This window comes from Lynx rufus, unplaced genomic scaffold, assembly GCF_022079265.1.
Source record: "Lynx rufus isolate CCGP_SWC_20201006 ecotype Redwood Valley unplaced genomic scaffold, mLynRuf1.p SCAF_7, whole genome shotgun sequence".
Classification (NCBI taxonomy): domain Eukaryota; kingdom Metazoa; phylum Chordata; class Mammalia; order Carnivora; family Felidae; genus Lynx; species Lynx rufus.
In genome coordinates, this window is record NW_025814889.1 from 104666405 (window position 1) to 104682590 (window position 16186).

Below are 16186 nucleotides of genomic sequence, written 5' to 3' on the forward strand. Positions count from 1 at the left end.
GTTTTTGGCCTGAGCAGTGAAAGGAGGAAATTGCTACCAATGAGATGAAGGCTGTGAAAGAAGCAGGTTTGAGAAAAATCCAATTGTTCAATTTGGTCCATGTTGAGTTTGAGATTCTATTAGTCATCTAAATAGAGATGTCACATTGGCAGTTGAATATACAAATCAGTAGACCACATTAGCATACAGACTGAAAACCAAAAAACTGGAATGAAGTCACCAGGAAGTGAATGTAAATAGACAAGAGAAGTGGTCCAAACCCAAGCCCTAGTATACTCCAAAAATAAAGAGTCCTGGGAGACCAGCGAAGGAGAATGAGTAGGAACAAATCAGCGGAGTGAGGTGGGGGCGGGGGGGGGTGGTGACTAAGAGAGGGATGTGTCCTGGAAGTCCAGGGGTGAGCACTGAAGCAGGTAGGCAAGAGTGATCATCTGTATCAAATGGTGCTGAAAGATCAATTAAAACAAGGACTGAGCACTGGTCACTGGATTCAGCAGATGGTTGGGAGAAAAGCCTATTTTTTTTTTTTCTGACTACAGATTTATTCAACACAAAACAACCTCCTCCAACTTTAGTGAGGTGGCTGACCACGTCTATGACCAAATCTACTTCTAAACTGGAATGCTATTACTGAGACAGTCCCGGACTCAGCTTTCTTGTCGGCACCAGGGGACACAGCGCTTGGTCTATAGGTGTCTATCAGCTTCCCTTCGTGTGAGTCTTGCAGGTCACTCTCCAGAACTCTGGGCTGTGGCCTGCCAATCTCAGGACTTCTGCAGCACAGAGTGGTAGACACAATCTCAGGGGGCAGGTAAAAGTAATCACAGAGATACTGGATACCCTTGTTGGTGAGCTAACAATAGAAATGTTTCCAGGCAAACTGTTCCTTTACACAGCCTCATGATTCGAAAGACTGCAGGACTTTCATGACGTGAAGACTGGGCACATTCTTGTCTGCCAGCTCAAGGTGTTTAGGCATGTGGACATCCTTCTTAGCCACCATCACTCCCTCCTTGAAAGGGAGTTCATAAATGGCAGTATGGTTCTTCCTGGGCATCAACATCTCGGCACCTGCTATGTCCTGGTCCAGAGTTAGAAAGGAAGGGGCATGCACAACATGCAAAAAGCCTCATCGATGTAAATTTAAAATGAAATGGGAGGAGAGGAATAGAAACCATGTGTTTATACAATACTTTTAAAGCACACTGCTGTACAAGGAACCAAAGAAATGAGACAGTAACTGACAAGGAAAGGAGGGAAAGAAATACGAACAAGCTGTGCTGAGGGAGACAGTCTAGCAGAAGGTGAAAGATTGTGATGTAGGCTCATCATAGGTGAAGAAGGTGAACTTCTGGAGAAATGTCCTTCAGTAGGTGAAAGGAGGTAGAACATATGAGAGAAGACACTGGCTTTAGAGAGAAGACAACACCATCTTTCATAACAGGTGGGAAGGCAGAGCATGTGGTTTCCCTTGCTGGTAACTATAGTGGTGGGGGTTTGTGTAACTGCTCAGGAACTTAGGAAGCTGAGATATCAGCTGAGAGTCAGCTTAGGGGAGGGAGTAGTGAATGTCTGAAGAAGTGAGGAAATGGTATGAAACTGTCATGTAAAACTGTCATGTAAAAGAGAGAGAATAATAAAATATACCTATATTAAAGAACAAGCTTAGACATGCAAGCAAATCAGTTGATTTTAACTTCTTCAATTAAAAGCTTTGGCTGTGAATGGGTGGGTTGCTAGAAGCTAGAGTTTTTATAGCATGGCAGAAAGCAGTTTAGAATGCATGCTCTTTGGAGGAGGCAGTTCCACAGACTGAGAACAGAAGGGAGGAAAGGGATGAGTCACACATGCCCAGTTCATTCTATCAAACTCATCTATTAAGGAAGCCATTTCTTCCTGGGGGCATACAAGTTACTCTAATGGGGCCAGAAGAATTACTCTAATGGGAGTCCAGCCACCTAGAGTGGAGGGGAACGTATTCCCCAGAATGTGACTCCCCTTTCTTCCATTCTCGTGTTCTCTTATTTTCACTACACTTTTTCTTGGACATCATGAAAATAAATACCATTTGACCAAGCTCTGTCCCAATCTATCTGCTAATTCCCATTTTCACTCTCTCTATACCCAACCAAGAATCCATGGTCCATCATACCTTTCATTCTCTTGCCAAAACCCTCACTCTATTTTCTTAATATACTTCTGTTTGACCCATTCAGTAAACAGTTGTATTAATCCACTCGTCCAGCTTCTCTGCTACAATGTGAGTTGATGTGTGTTGTTGGAGCACCTCAGATAATCAAAACACTGACAAATTCATAATCCTCAACCTCAGCAGTACTCTCTGTACTGCCTGGCCATTCATACCTTACATTCCTTTCATAGCAGGTCAATAATAAACATTTCTCCAGTCTGCTAAGGCCTCTCTTTGCTGCTTGCTCACTCATTTGCGGCAGATTAAGGGTTGTTTTATACTAAAATTCCTTTTCTTACAATCTCACATCTATTTGCCCCTATCCTTATCTCTTCTTCTCTCATCTCAAAGTCTGAGACTGATACTTCCACTTGAATCTTGTCACAAGGAGAAAGGGAAGCTTCCAGGCAGTTTTAACTCTGGGGATCTTCTTAGGCATCATTAGCAATGGTTTGCACTTTTTCTGAAAGACAGTCTCTTTTGCGGGTTTTCCTTAATTGTCCCTGCAAAGCATCCACATATTCAATGGCTTCTCCAAACTTAGGTTGCTATAGACTATCTCCTAACATCACTTAAAATCCTAGATGGTTAGAGATATAGAACACACTAGTAATCATCTAGTGGAGTAGAATGTTCTGCACATTAGCATCCTCTATGGTGCTTTAAAAAATACCAATGGTTAGGCCTCAACGCTAGTGATTTTTTATGTAATTAGTTTAAGGATGTCAAAATGGTGTTTTTCTAAATCCCCCCAGATTTTTTTTTTTCAATGTGCAAACAGGATTAAGGGATAGCTGATGTAGTGGAATTCTTTTTTTATAGTCAAACCGAACATAAGCAAGATAAAAATGTCCTGCTTTTCTTGGTGATACCATGAATCATTCTGAGCTAACTAGGACAGAGCTTCCCAGCCGGTGTGTTGCAAACAGATTACAGGTGTACTGAAACACCAGTCTCTCAGCTTCAGAGTGATTTGTCAAATCCTGGGACTTCCAGAGCTCCTGAGGTACTCAATACTAGGCTTGAGCACCCTCCTCTGTCTACATTAGTATAATGGAAAACTTTATGATTTCCTCTTTATGCTACAATGTGAGCAAGATCGAGAAACACTGATCTGGTGTGTGCTTATCCTCAAGAGCCACTGGCTAATATTTCTTCTTTGAGAAGTCTATCTTTTCACCTTTTCTCCACTAAATTCCATTTTTGGGGCACCTCGGTGTCTCAGTCGGGTAAGCGTATGACTTTGGCTCAGGACACGATCTCACAGTTTGTGGGTTTGAGCCCTGCTTTGGGCTCTGTGCTGACAGCTCAGAGCCTGGAGCCTGCTTCGGATTCTGTCTCTCTCTCTTTCTCTCTCTGCCCCTCCCCTGCTCATACTCTGTCTCTCCATCTCTCTCAAAAATAAATAAAACATTAAAAAAGACTTTTGTAATTCCATTTTTAATGTTTCCTCTCTCTTCTAAGCCCAGGTCATGTGACCAATTTTGTGTTATCAGTAATTTCTTCTGTCCAATAACTAAGTAAGGAATGAAAAGTTAAAACACCATGTAGAGGATGACCTCAGCAAAACTTCATTTTAAATGAATGTGAGTATTAGTGAATTATTATAAGTTATTATTATGTCCTGGATCACAACCTCCTGGTTGGAAATGTAGACACCTAAATGACTATGGTCAAGTCACAATTTTTCAGCTTGTTGATTAGAAGGCCATGCAGATACAGAATCAAGAGTTTATTATATCATGATAAATTATGGGCATACATTAATTTCTTCAATTTATCTGCCTTGTACTTGACATTCACCACACATAAATAAATGAAAGGAACATAAATATTAACATTTCATAACAAAGACAGAAATTCTTATTATAAATGCATTGCTTTAATATCAAAAGGGCCATAATCAGTAACATGATTACGATGCCTTGGACAGCATTACACACTCTAGCATCCCCAGTCATACAAAATAAATATTAATGTGATTGAACTTATTAGATGCAAGGAATTGGATAATTCTTCGAACTTTGATTGTATTATTATTAAATCACCAACTCAGTACATGGGATCTAGCACCCAACAGATCCAAGTTCAAATCTCCATGCTTCTTTCTTGATGAATAAAGCTTTGACTTAGCTTTCCTGTGCATCAGGTTTCTTTGAAGTGGGGATTAAAATAGGTTTCAACTCATTGTAAAAACAGAGATAATGTATTTAAAAAAACTTACTGTCATTGTTACCCTCTCAGCACTCAGAATCCAAAACGACTTTCCAAATTTCTTTATTCAACCCAACAACAATTGTGTTTCGTTTATCCCTTGCCCAATTGTTTTTGGTTGCCTGGAATTTTCTTTTTACTCATTTCAAGATCTAGTTTCAGTGCCCCCTCATCTATGAAGTCTTATCAGTCCAGAAACTTTTTACTGTCACACAATTAGTCCACACTTCAATTGTGGCCCTTACTAAAGTCTGCAAAAGGTGAGTTATTAGCATGTTGGTGTGCTTGTACACTCAACTGGGGGCTGTTGGAGAATGTGGATTGTTCTCCACACAGCAGCCTGTAAGATCTGTTATATATGTGAATCAGGCCACTGCATTCTCTTACTCTCAACCTTCCAGAAGCTTCCTGTCATATTTTGAAGAAAATACAAAGTCCCTAAATACAATTCTGTCCTCAGTTCATGCCACCACACCCCTATATACTGTCCACTGCCAAATGATCTCCTTGCAGTTCCCAAAATATAATGTCAATTGATACAATGAAGATCTACTGAGTACCAGCTATGAGGTGGATTCTATTCTAGGCATTTAGCATACATTGGTAAACACAATAGACAGACACCCTTCTTTGCAGAGCTCTCACTGCAGTGGGAAGAAGTGCAGAAACCAGCAATACATAAGTAAATTAAATTGTATGTCAGAGGGGATAAGTGTAATGGAAAGAAGTAGAAGAGTGAAGAGAAACAGGCACTAGAACAAGGGAAGAGGGATTAGTGACCTGTGATTTCAAATTCCATATTGATGTTGCCTCCTTGGTATCTGCAACTGCGACTCCTTTTGCCTGGCTCTCTCCCCAGCCCACCCAATAGTCAGATGGTTCTGTCCATCAGTTACTTAAGGGTATGCCTAAATGTCAGCACTTCTGTAAGTTCTTATCTGAAGACGGTCTAAAAAGTATGTCCCCACTCTTTCCCTGCAACACTTTATTCCTTTAGTCAGCTTTATTTTCTCCATTGCACTATATGTGAAAAATGACATTTATTCATTTTATAAAGGAATGCATTTTTTGTTTTATTAACTGTTGCATTCATTCCCATAATGTTTGGCATAAAGTTAATAAATATTCATTGAATAAATGAACGTAGGTAATAATTAGCTTCAACTAATTATTAAATACAAGAGGTAGGGCCAAGAAGACTAAACTTTAGTCAATAATCTATTATTTCTCAATAACTGGGAAGTTTTCATATTTTAAAGTTCTGCTTCTGATGTCCATGGCACTTCTATTGAAAAAAATTCCTGACAAACTTCTTTAAATTGGACCACTGATTCATCAATTCAACAATTAAAAACTGAGTGCCTATAATGTTCTCAGCTTTGTACTAAGCACTGGGGATACAGCAATTCACTATATTTTGCACCTGAAACTAATATAACACTGTAAGTTATTTATATTAGAATTTAAAAATAAATAATAATAAAATTGTTTAAATGGAGATATTTTTAAAGTAATCTTTAACAAAAACCCCTATACATATATTATAAAAATTAAAATCCAAAAATTGTGAATATAATCACACTGCTAATCTTTTTGAGTTAAATTACCATTCAGCAATGGTCACAGAAGCTTGATATTTTTGTATGCGTCTCCTCCCTGGATTCAGAGTAAAGCTAACTGTTTCTCCCTGGTGAAGGACCAGAAGCACCTGAATTGGTAAATGTTCCTTCTATTCTTAGGAGCTTTGGTCCTGATGACAATGACACTTAGATTAAGGGTTAGTGAAACATAAAGGTTTATATGGTTCAAATTTGTCCTCTGGGTCCAAAATGATGCAGTACCAGATCTACTGAGTAGTTTTTATAATCTATAAGTTAAAATGTACCAACATTTATACTTTTATACCTAGACTATAACTAAAACCTAGAATGATATAAAGATATAAATATCCAAACTTTCATGTGAGAGACAGCCAGTAAGACATAATCTGAGGCAGAGAATGACCAATAAACTTTATGAACTATTATGTCTACTACTGATTTTAAATTATTTTCTGTTTGGTGATGTAATACCTTCATTATCTTAAAATTATCCATAAAAAGCTGTATTTGTTACAATTTAGGGAAAGAAGGTAATGGAAATGCCTCCATGCATGAGTCAAGTAGGTTCAAGGAGAGGACAGATTCTGGTAGTATCTAAGAGTATCTAAGGTCATTGGAATTGAGCCTGCAGCATAAATCAGAAGCAACAAGTTTGATGCAAATGGCAGGCAAATTTAAAATCCCCCTTTACATCTACAGAAATGTTAAAGGCACTTTAGCATTTATCATACCCATGATAAGATAGATATATTATTTAGATATTAAAGGAAATGTCTTAACAAAATGTAAGGGCACCTTAACATCTATCACACCCATGATAAAGTATATTATTTACATATTTCAATATTAAAGGAAAGAACTTAAAGAAATGTCATTTATTTATTTAAAAATATATATTTGTGTGTATGTGTGTATATATATACAAATACATGTGTGTGTGTATATATATGTATATATACTTTATTTGTGTATATATGTATATACATATATATATGTGTGCTTTAGGAAATCAGTGTGTGTGTGTGTATGTGTGTGCGTGTGTGTGTATACATACTTTCTATAAAGCTGTTTGAACTGTTGAGGATGCTACTGTGGACAAAACAGAAAAAACAGTCCTTTCCTCATGGAGCGTATCTCCCAGTGGAGTAAATAGGAGAACTGAATTTTTTAAAAGGTAATTAGAAAAGGCCCCCAGGAAAAAGTAACATTTGAACAGAAACAGACTTGAGGTGAAGAATGAGCCATGGAGGTACCCAAAGGAAAAGGGTATTAGGTAAAGCAAAGAAGAAATACAAAGGTGCTAAGGTGGTAGCATGCTCAGGGTGTGAATAAAGAAAAGGGAGGGTGGTGTCCCAAGCTGGGTACATGAGCAAGGGAGCTTTAGATGATGAAATCACAATGAGAACAAGAAGCCATATTATGGTGGATGTTATAGGGCATTAACTGGGCATTGGCTTTCATTCTGAGTAAGACAGGAGGCAGGGTGGAAGGCTATGGAAGGCCTTGAGGGGAGGAGAGACATGATTAAATGGTTGACCAACGTTTTAAAAGAATCATTCTGGCTTCTGGGTTAAGAATAAAGTATAGACAATACCCAGTAGTGGGATTACTAGATCATAGGGTAATTCTATTTTTAAATTTTTTGAGGAAGTTCCACACTGTTTTACACAATTGCTGTACCAGATTGCCTTCTCACCTATAGTGCATAAGGGTTCCTTCTTCTCTGCAGCTTTACCAACACTTGTTGTTTCTTGTGGATGTTTTTCTAGCCATTCTGACAGGTGTGAGATGATAACTCATTGTGGTTTTGATTTGCATTTTTCTGCTGGGAAGTGATGTAGAGAACCTTTTCATTATTTACAGTAGCCAAGATATTGAAGCAACCCAGTGTCCACTGATAGATGAATGGATAAAGAAAATGTGATATATATGTTTGTATGTGTATATATATATGTATACACACACACACACACACACACACACACACACACAATGGAGTATTACTCAACCATAAAAAAGAATGGAATCTTGCCACCTGCAACAACATGAGTGGATATAAAGAGTGTAGTACTAAATGAAGTAAGTCAGTCAGAGAAAGATAAATACCATATGATTTCACTCATATGTGGAATTTAAGAAACAAACAAAGGAAAAGAAAGAGACCACCACAACCACCACCACCACCAACAACAACAACAAATTCTTAAATATAAAGAACTGGTGGTTGCCAGAGGGTCGGTGGGTGTGTACATGGGTTAAATAGATCAAGAGGATTAAGTGGTAATAACTGAGTAATGTACACAAGTGTTGAATCACTATATTGTAAAACTGAAACTTAACTATATTGGAATTTTAAAAATACATAAAAATTTAAAAACAAAAAAGAATGAGGCTTGGGGAGGGGAGGTTAGAGCGGTACAAGGGAAATGAACTAGGGCGCTATTCAGGTGAAAGCTAATGGTGGCTCAGACAAAGGTGGAAGTGGTAAAGGCGACTGAGACCTAGCTGGACTTTAAACATATTTTGAAGGTGGATTTGGAAATAAGAGAAATAAGAAACCAGCATAACTCCAAGAATTCTACCTACATGAAGACTATGGTTGGATCAAGTTTGGAAGGAAGAGCCACAACTCGATTTTCAACATGGACATCTATCAGACATTCACATGGAGATTTTAACTAGGTGGTTGGACACATGAGCTTGGGTTTCAGTGGAGAGTCTTAGCAAGAACAATAAATTTGGAAGTCTTCAGTGTGTAGACTTAGGGGAGTAAATACTGGAAAAAAAGAGAAGTCTAACTACTAAACCTTCCAGTGCCCCAATATTAAAAGAGTCCAGCAAAATGAAGAAGGGCCAGCAAAAGAAGCTAAAAGGAGGGGCCAGTAAGCAATACACTAGGATGCGGATGGTGTTTCACCAGTGGAGCATCCCACTCTTAGTCTCCTACCTGAAGCAAAAGGCTTCTACTTAGAGAAGGCAGCCTCTTTGGCCAAGCCAATAACTTGGATAGCAAACCAGGTAGACTGAAAAAGGAAGTGGCATTTTCCTGGTCAACTAGATGATGTTCATGATGTTGATGTTCAGTCACATGATTATATTCCCATTCTGACTCTAATGAAGGGTCAGGAGGGGAATATAATAATGAACAACTTGTGCCTAAATTTGATACAGAGCTCAACGCCAGTACCTGAAATAATCTGGGAGTGCTAGATGTCAGCAGTAAGAGGCATAGTATAGATTCTTCGAGTAAAATGTTGATATAATCCAGTGATTGATAATTTTCTTTTTTTCTAAATAGAATATATTTTATTTATTTTATTAAGTTTTTACTTTTAATCCCAGTATAATTAACATAGTGTCATATTAGTTTCAGGTGTCAAATATAGTAATTCATTCTATACATTCAATTCTATACATTATTCAGTGCTCATCAAAATAAGTGTACTCTTTAATCTCCAGATCACCTATTTCACCCATCCCACCTTCCACCTCTGCTCTGGTAACCATAAACAGAATGTATTTTAAGTGAAATTATATGTGGGAGCCCAAGATGTAAGCCATATAAAAGTGGAATTTCTTTGTTTGAGTCAGAATCAGAGTCCTGCTTGTTCACAGTCCTGCTGAAGCTATCCTCACTGAGGCATCCTGACATAGTCCTAGGGCCTTGGTAAACATGGCTTAAAAACACAAGCATAAATGTAAAAAAAAAAAAAAAAAAAAACCTTAATCAGTTCAGAGGGGAAAATAATTGGCATTTGCAGCAGTCAGGAAAGGTTTGGGGGAAAAGGACCTCCATAAAATATGTCCAGGTTGTCAATGTATTGTTTTTCCTCCCTAGATTATGATGTGCAAAATCTCTAAAACTACTGATAGCATAAAGAGGATAACCAGGGCTATCTATCAATCATTTTAAATAAATTGTAATTTAAAGAAAGGGAGAAAGTTAGTAGTGTAGAAAAAAATTAAACTTGATGTAAATAAGAATACACACATTTAGTGAGGTTTATCCATTTCAGGAACACATTAAATCTAAAACAAGGGAATAAAAAGATGCATTTAAAAGTTTAAAACAGGGGTGCCTGGGTGGCTCATTTGGTTAAGCGTCTGACTCTTGATTTCAACTCAGTTCATGGTTCCTGAGACTGAGCACACCCCTCCCCTCCATGTCCACCCCCTCCCACCATAGGGCTCTAATCTGGGAGGGCAGAACCTGCTTGGGATTCTCTCTCTCCATGTCTTTGTCCCTCCCTCACCCCCAAAGTAAATAAACTTAAAAAAAGGTTAAAAGAAAGAAAAGAGAAACAAAATAGTGACTATGCTCTTCCACAGCCACCAAGACAGAAGTTGCAATAAAGAGGAGGCATGATAATGAACTCACAGTTGCAATATTAATCTATTTTAATCAAATGAGAGATAAGCCTTTCTGCCAGCACTAAGTGGAAGTGTGAATAGGAAAGCAATCTTGTGGGGTCCCTCAAGAGGAAAACTCCAGCTTATTTAGAGATGTGAGATATTCAGGAGATATTCAAAACAGTGAAAACAGAGATGCTCAAAATGTATAGCATTAATTTAAAAGAGTAGATGAAAAGGAATAAGTGTCATGAGACATATAAACTGGTATTTATAAATGCTCATTAAAATAATGAGTATCTTAGGCAATTTTAATGACCTAAAATGATATGCCATTAACTTCATCCATCTACTATACAGAATTGGAACATTAATTTTCTGTCTAAGGCCAACAATGTTTACAAATGTGAGCAGTTAAGTGATCTGCAAAGATGTCAGAGTAACTAACATTTGCAATGTAAGACTCCCACTACAATCTGTTTTCAGATTGCATATACAGTATATCCACAATTGCATCCTATGGGTATGTGGGTACAGTTTCTAAAACCAGGCATTCAAAAGAAGAACAAATGTCCTAATGATTCAGATATGCATCTGGACCTTTTCTTTATACGAATTTGATACCAAAAAACAAACTAACTCATTTTTTCCTTCTACTAGAATTATGTAAATTATGTAACGGCAGGGAATTTTGTTTTGGTCATTGTTATAACCTCATTGCTTAGAAGAGTGCCTCACAAAGTCACAACTCAATGAATATTAGTTGATAGAATGAATGCCAGAAACATACACAAGATATAGTGACAACACCATTCCCTGGAAGTCAGTAAAAAGGCTCACTTTATTTTTTTATTTTATTTTTTATTTTTTTTAACATTTATTCATTTTTGAAAGGCAGAGAGAGACAGGGCGAGAATGGGGGAAGGGCAGAGAGAGAGGAAGACACAGAAACAGAAGCAAGCTCTAGGCTCCAAGCTATCAGCACAGAGCCCGACACAGGGTTCGAACTCACGTACCGCGAGATCATGACCTGTGCCAAAGTTGGCCACTTAACCAACTGAGCCACCCAGGCACCCCAAAAAGGTTCACTTTAAAGAAGCTACTTTGAATAGTAGAATTATAGACTTGCATAGATAGGAGGCCCTAAAATGTATATTCACTTTTTACTACCAAACTATAGACAATACACTCCATTTTTGGTGAATATAGAAACATAACAACATTTGGTAATTAAAACAAACTGCAGGAGACAGGAACTGATTTTTCTAATTGTCCCTATGCTGATAATCATCAGAAGTAATTAGGGAAAGAGGAAAGCCTTAAAACATGGTTAGGTGGCATTAGATTTTTTTACTCAGATAAGAAGTAGGCCAAAGCAGGTTAAATCAAAACAAAACAAAAGTATAGAAGCAAAACAAACAAACAAACAAACAAAAACAAAAAAACAACCATAGGTGGTTAAAATTCAGTTTGCAGGTCACCCAAAAGAGAAATAAATATTTAACTTTGAATTCTTAAAAAGCCTCTATATGTGTGTGTGTGTGCATTTGTGCGTGTGTGTATAAAATAGAACAAAGGAAAATCTTGCATCCTAAATAACTCCGTTTATCATAGTTGCAACCAATCCTTGTGTGAATTACTATGCTGTAATTATTCATTCAATATAATATATAAATGTTCATATAATAATTATCCATTCTTATATTCAAACAGTGGTATAATTTCTCCTTCTCAGATAGTCCCAGATCCTGCTGTCTATAGTTTTATTAGAAGGCTTACAACCTTATCTCTTACAGTAGAATTATTTGTATATTCATTTCCTTCAATTCACTGTCAGTTCTCTTAAAGACCATGGATAATGGCTTATTAACCTTTAGTACTAAGTTACTGATGGTTAGATCACAAAATGTGACAGAAAAATCTGTATTTTTTCTTGCTTTATCTATAAATTGATTCTGTAAGACTTATGAGATTAAAGACCGTACTCACAACTTTATCTTCTATGCTAAGAAGATACTAAAACAATATTTACTGAATGGTTAATTAGAAAAATTCATAATTGGAATAATTATGGTTTTGAAGAACCACAGACATGACACAAGTATACACGGCAATTAACAGAACTTATACAAAGATATTAAAAAATTAAAATTTAAGTTAGATAAATCAGGACACCAGGAAATCTTTTGTGGAAATGGAAATTATTATGTGTTAGCTAAAGATATCATGTTTTTGAGTTTGGAGTCTATTTTGAATAGAGAAGTGTTAACCACATCATTTTCCACCTAAGATGTGATGAAAGTAAGACTGTGACATTGGGGTTAAAAAAGGCAAATTTTACTTCGTACTCTTTTATCTCCTGTAAACAAGGCAGTTACATTTGGGCATTAGTCAAATAGTTGCATAAAAAGAAAACACACCACAAAAAACAATGTTCACTATGTTCGTGATCAGAACATTATGCCACCAAACCTTTATAGTGAGTCACTTGTCATATTTTATACTAATTGGTTTGCAATAATAGATCTTTGGCAAGGGAAAACATTCCTTGTGAAATGGTGACTAGGAAGGAACAGGTGCAACAGAAGAGACAGGTGGTTTGGAAAATGGATCTTCATATGTATAAGCACTAAACATCAAAACACAGTCTTCCTAGGGTAGTTGATAATCATATGACAATCATAATCAAACTGGCAAATCTAGAAAAATATAGAGTAGATACATGCTCATTATATATTCTGTTTCTTAATTATTAATTTGTTAGGTTCAGAGCCAGGACAAATCGTATAATTTATACACTGCTTTAGCACTTGTCCCAGGTCGCAGGGTTATATATAATATCTAACTATGATAAGGGTGATGACAAAATACCTTAAGGAATTTCCTCTCCACATTTTACCCCAGACAGCAACCAGAATTAAGGCAATGAATGGCAAAGTCTTTTACTAGTCCCAGGCTTTCTCAGAATTTTAATAATGGAAGTAACAACTTCTAAGTGACAGGTTATATAAATGAAAAAGACCCTTTCATATGCTAAATATGATATCAATGCAAAAGTGAAGGAGGTTAGGCCACAATGCAATTAACTATGCTATAAAAAAACATTTCAGAATAACTTAGTCTGTTAAAATGCTAATAATTGGGCAAATTTCATACAGAATGAATTTGAGGCAGTTTGTTAAAATATAGAGGTAATGATGCTATGAAGTAATGCTGTGATTATAATAAATTAATCAGTTTTATTCTCTGAAGTGGTACTAGAATTTACTAGAATTTGTCCATGTTCATCACCAAGCTTGTCTTGAGTCATAGGAGGACCTACTTAGCTAAAAAATATGGTTGTTTAAATAAAAATTTATGAAGTATGGGACATGTCACTACTCTCACTAAAATAAATAAAACTGCATATTTTATTTTTCTAAGGAAAAATACCACAGACATGACACAATATATATATGATATATTGATATGATACACATATCACACAGACACGTGTGTGTATGTATAATATATATATTATATATACACAATATATGTCTGCATGAATACACACACACACACACATACACACACACATATAATCGTGCTCTACATAAAGAACAGGAGGCTTCTGGGATATCAGAATTGCTTCTGTTCAGCTTATGAGAATTTTTTATAATCTACAGACAAATTGGGCTCAGATTGGTGCCCAACTGCTAAATTTGTGCATTTACACACTTTAAACCAGGTCATGGTTGGGACCTAACCTTATCAGTCTCAGTAATTCTGAAAAGTCAAGGTTGTCTATACTACAGTCAATTTGCACGGACATGTCCTGAGCACTGGAAAAAAAAGCTGTGAATGGGGAATTAGAAGTCTGCATTTACATCCCAAAACATGAAATTTAGTGAGAAAAATCATGCTTGACTTCAGATACAGTGTTCAGATTCGTTATTAAAATTTGAATTCTCTATGGATAACATTCCAAGGAGGCAGGAAAACTCAATATGAAAGGAAAGATCTGGAAGCTGTGTGTCAAAACTCAGCACTGGTGTCATCAATACAGTGTGGCAAGGAAGGAAGGAAGGAAGGAAGGAAGGAAGGAAGGAAGGAAGGAAGGAAGGGGCCTAAAATGAAGCCCGAAAAATCTTTAGAAATCTGGCTGAAGTTGAGTAACATAGCTGTAACATCTGAGAGCGAGCCCCTTATTCCCTGTGGTGCCTGGGTGAGTCAGAGCTTACGCACAGACCACAAGAGCTGACAGCACATGGGCAAAGCAGGGTTTAGGGCAGAATGCAGGGGAGTAAGAGCATATGTGTGGAAAAGCTCCTTCTACTCTGTATTATGTTTTGGTGTCTCTCAGATACCATATCAAAATTCTCCATTTCCAATCCTGGCAAATTATATTCCTCTTTCTTGCTTTTACTCTATTTTCCCTTTCTTTACATCCTTTCTCCTTCTGACTCTTCTTTCTATTAGGCATTATGAATATTCAAGAAATTTTGTGATCTCTAGTATTCTGGTAGTTTAGTGATTTCCTTTAGGAACTTTCACAAGAGCAAAACAAGCAAACAAACAATAACAAAATCACACACACACAAACTGGATTTGGTCTCAGATGGCACCAGCTGAATCATGGCTCTGCTACTTTGCATAATGGCTATTATGTGTCCCTGGGCAAGATACTTAACTTTTAACATCATGGTTTCTCAGGCTGTAAACTAGCTACAATAACACATACCTGAGAAAGTTCTTGAGAACACTGTAACTGGACATATTATTTGAAAATAACTAACATTATAGACACCTTAATATTTGTTGATTTCATTTATATGTTATTTCTATTATTCTGTGGGCATTTTCTAAGCATTACTGTTATTTCCTTATTTTTCCCTCTCTTCTATTTCTACATCCCATAATTTTTTTGCACTATAGCTTCAGTGTCTGTGACAAAAAGAAATATGATGCAAAAGTCACAGAAAGAGAAAGAAACCATACTCAATGGCAATCGTTATCAGGTTTCATTAAAAAACCCAATCCCAGAGCCTCACTTAGTTGACGGAAATGCCCAGTTCCTGCAGCAGAACATGTAAAACTAGTTTTAGTTACTCCTTTTCTAAGTTTGATCATTAACTCGTGGTGCTACCATTTATAGCAACTTAGTAAGTGTAAATTTTACACCATACCTAATACAGGAACCTTAAAGGTAGTGAGAGGATGCTTCTTAGGTCAAAAAGAACTTTAAAGAAACGTAAAAGAATTATTCTCTGTAAGTTTAAAAAAAAAAGCTATTTTCAGGGCACCTGGGTGGCTTAGTCAGTTTAAGCATCTGACTTCGGCTCAGGTCATGATCTCGTGGTTCATGGGTTCAAACCCCACATCAGGCTCTGGGCCAACAGCTCAGAGACTGCAGTCTGCTTCAGATTCTGTGTCTCCCTCTCTCTGTGCCCCTCCCTGCTCATGCTCTGTCTCAAAAATAAGTAAACATTAAAAAAAGCTATTTTCAAGCTTTTTCCATTGCATATTTTCAAAGGAATGTTTTCTACTAAGTAGCTTAGTTAATTTATAAAATCTCAAATTATATCTATAGCACATAGTCTGAGGTACCACCAAAAATATAATTCTGTAACAAATTTGTTATTATTGCATCTTTATTAAATTTGAAAAGTATATAATCTTAAAAAAATTAAGGGATGTAACAAATAAACACAATGTTGGATATAAATAGAAATTCTCTTCTGAGCTGTTTGAGTCACCCTGCAGTATGTCTGGTAGAATGGGCAGAGTACTGCACACAATAATGAAATTAATAAAACTGGAATTGTGCGCTGAACATTATGTTCTTGGCAGG

General features: G+C 36.8%; 1 protein-coding gene and 1 pseudogene across 3 annotated transcripts in view; both read right to left on the reverse strand.

Moving 5' to 3' along the window:
* PPFIA2 (PTPRF interacting protein alpha 2) overlaps nucleotides 1-16186 on the reverse strand; it is a 473921-nt gene that overhangs the window by 327244 nt on the left and 130491 nt on the right. The gene's annotated exons all lie outside the window — the stretch shown is intronic.
* LOC124501190 (40S ribosomal protein S10-like) lies at nucleotides 572-1063 on the reverse strand (annotated as a pseudogene).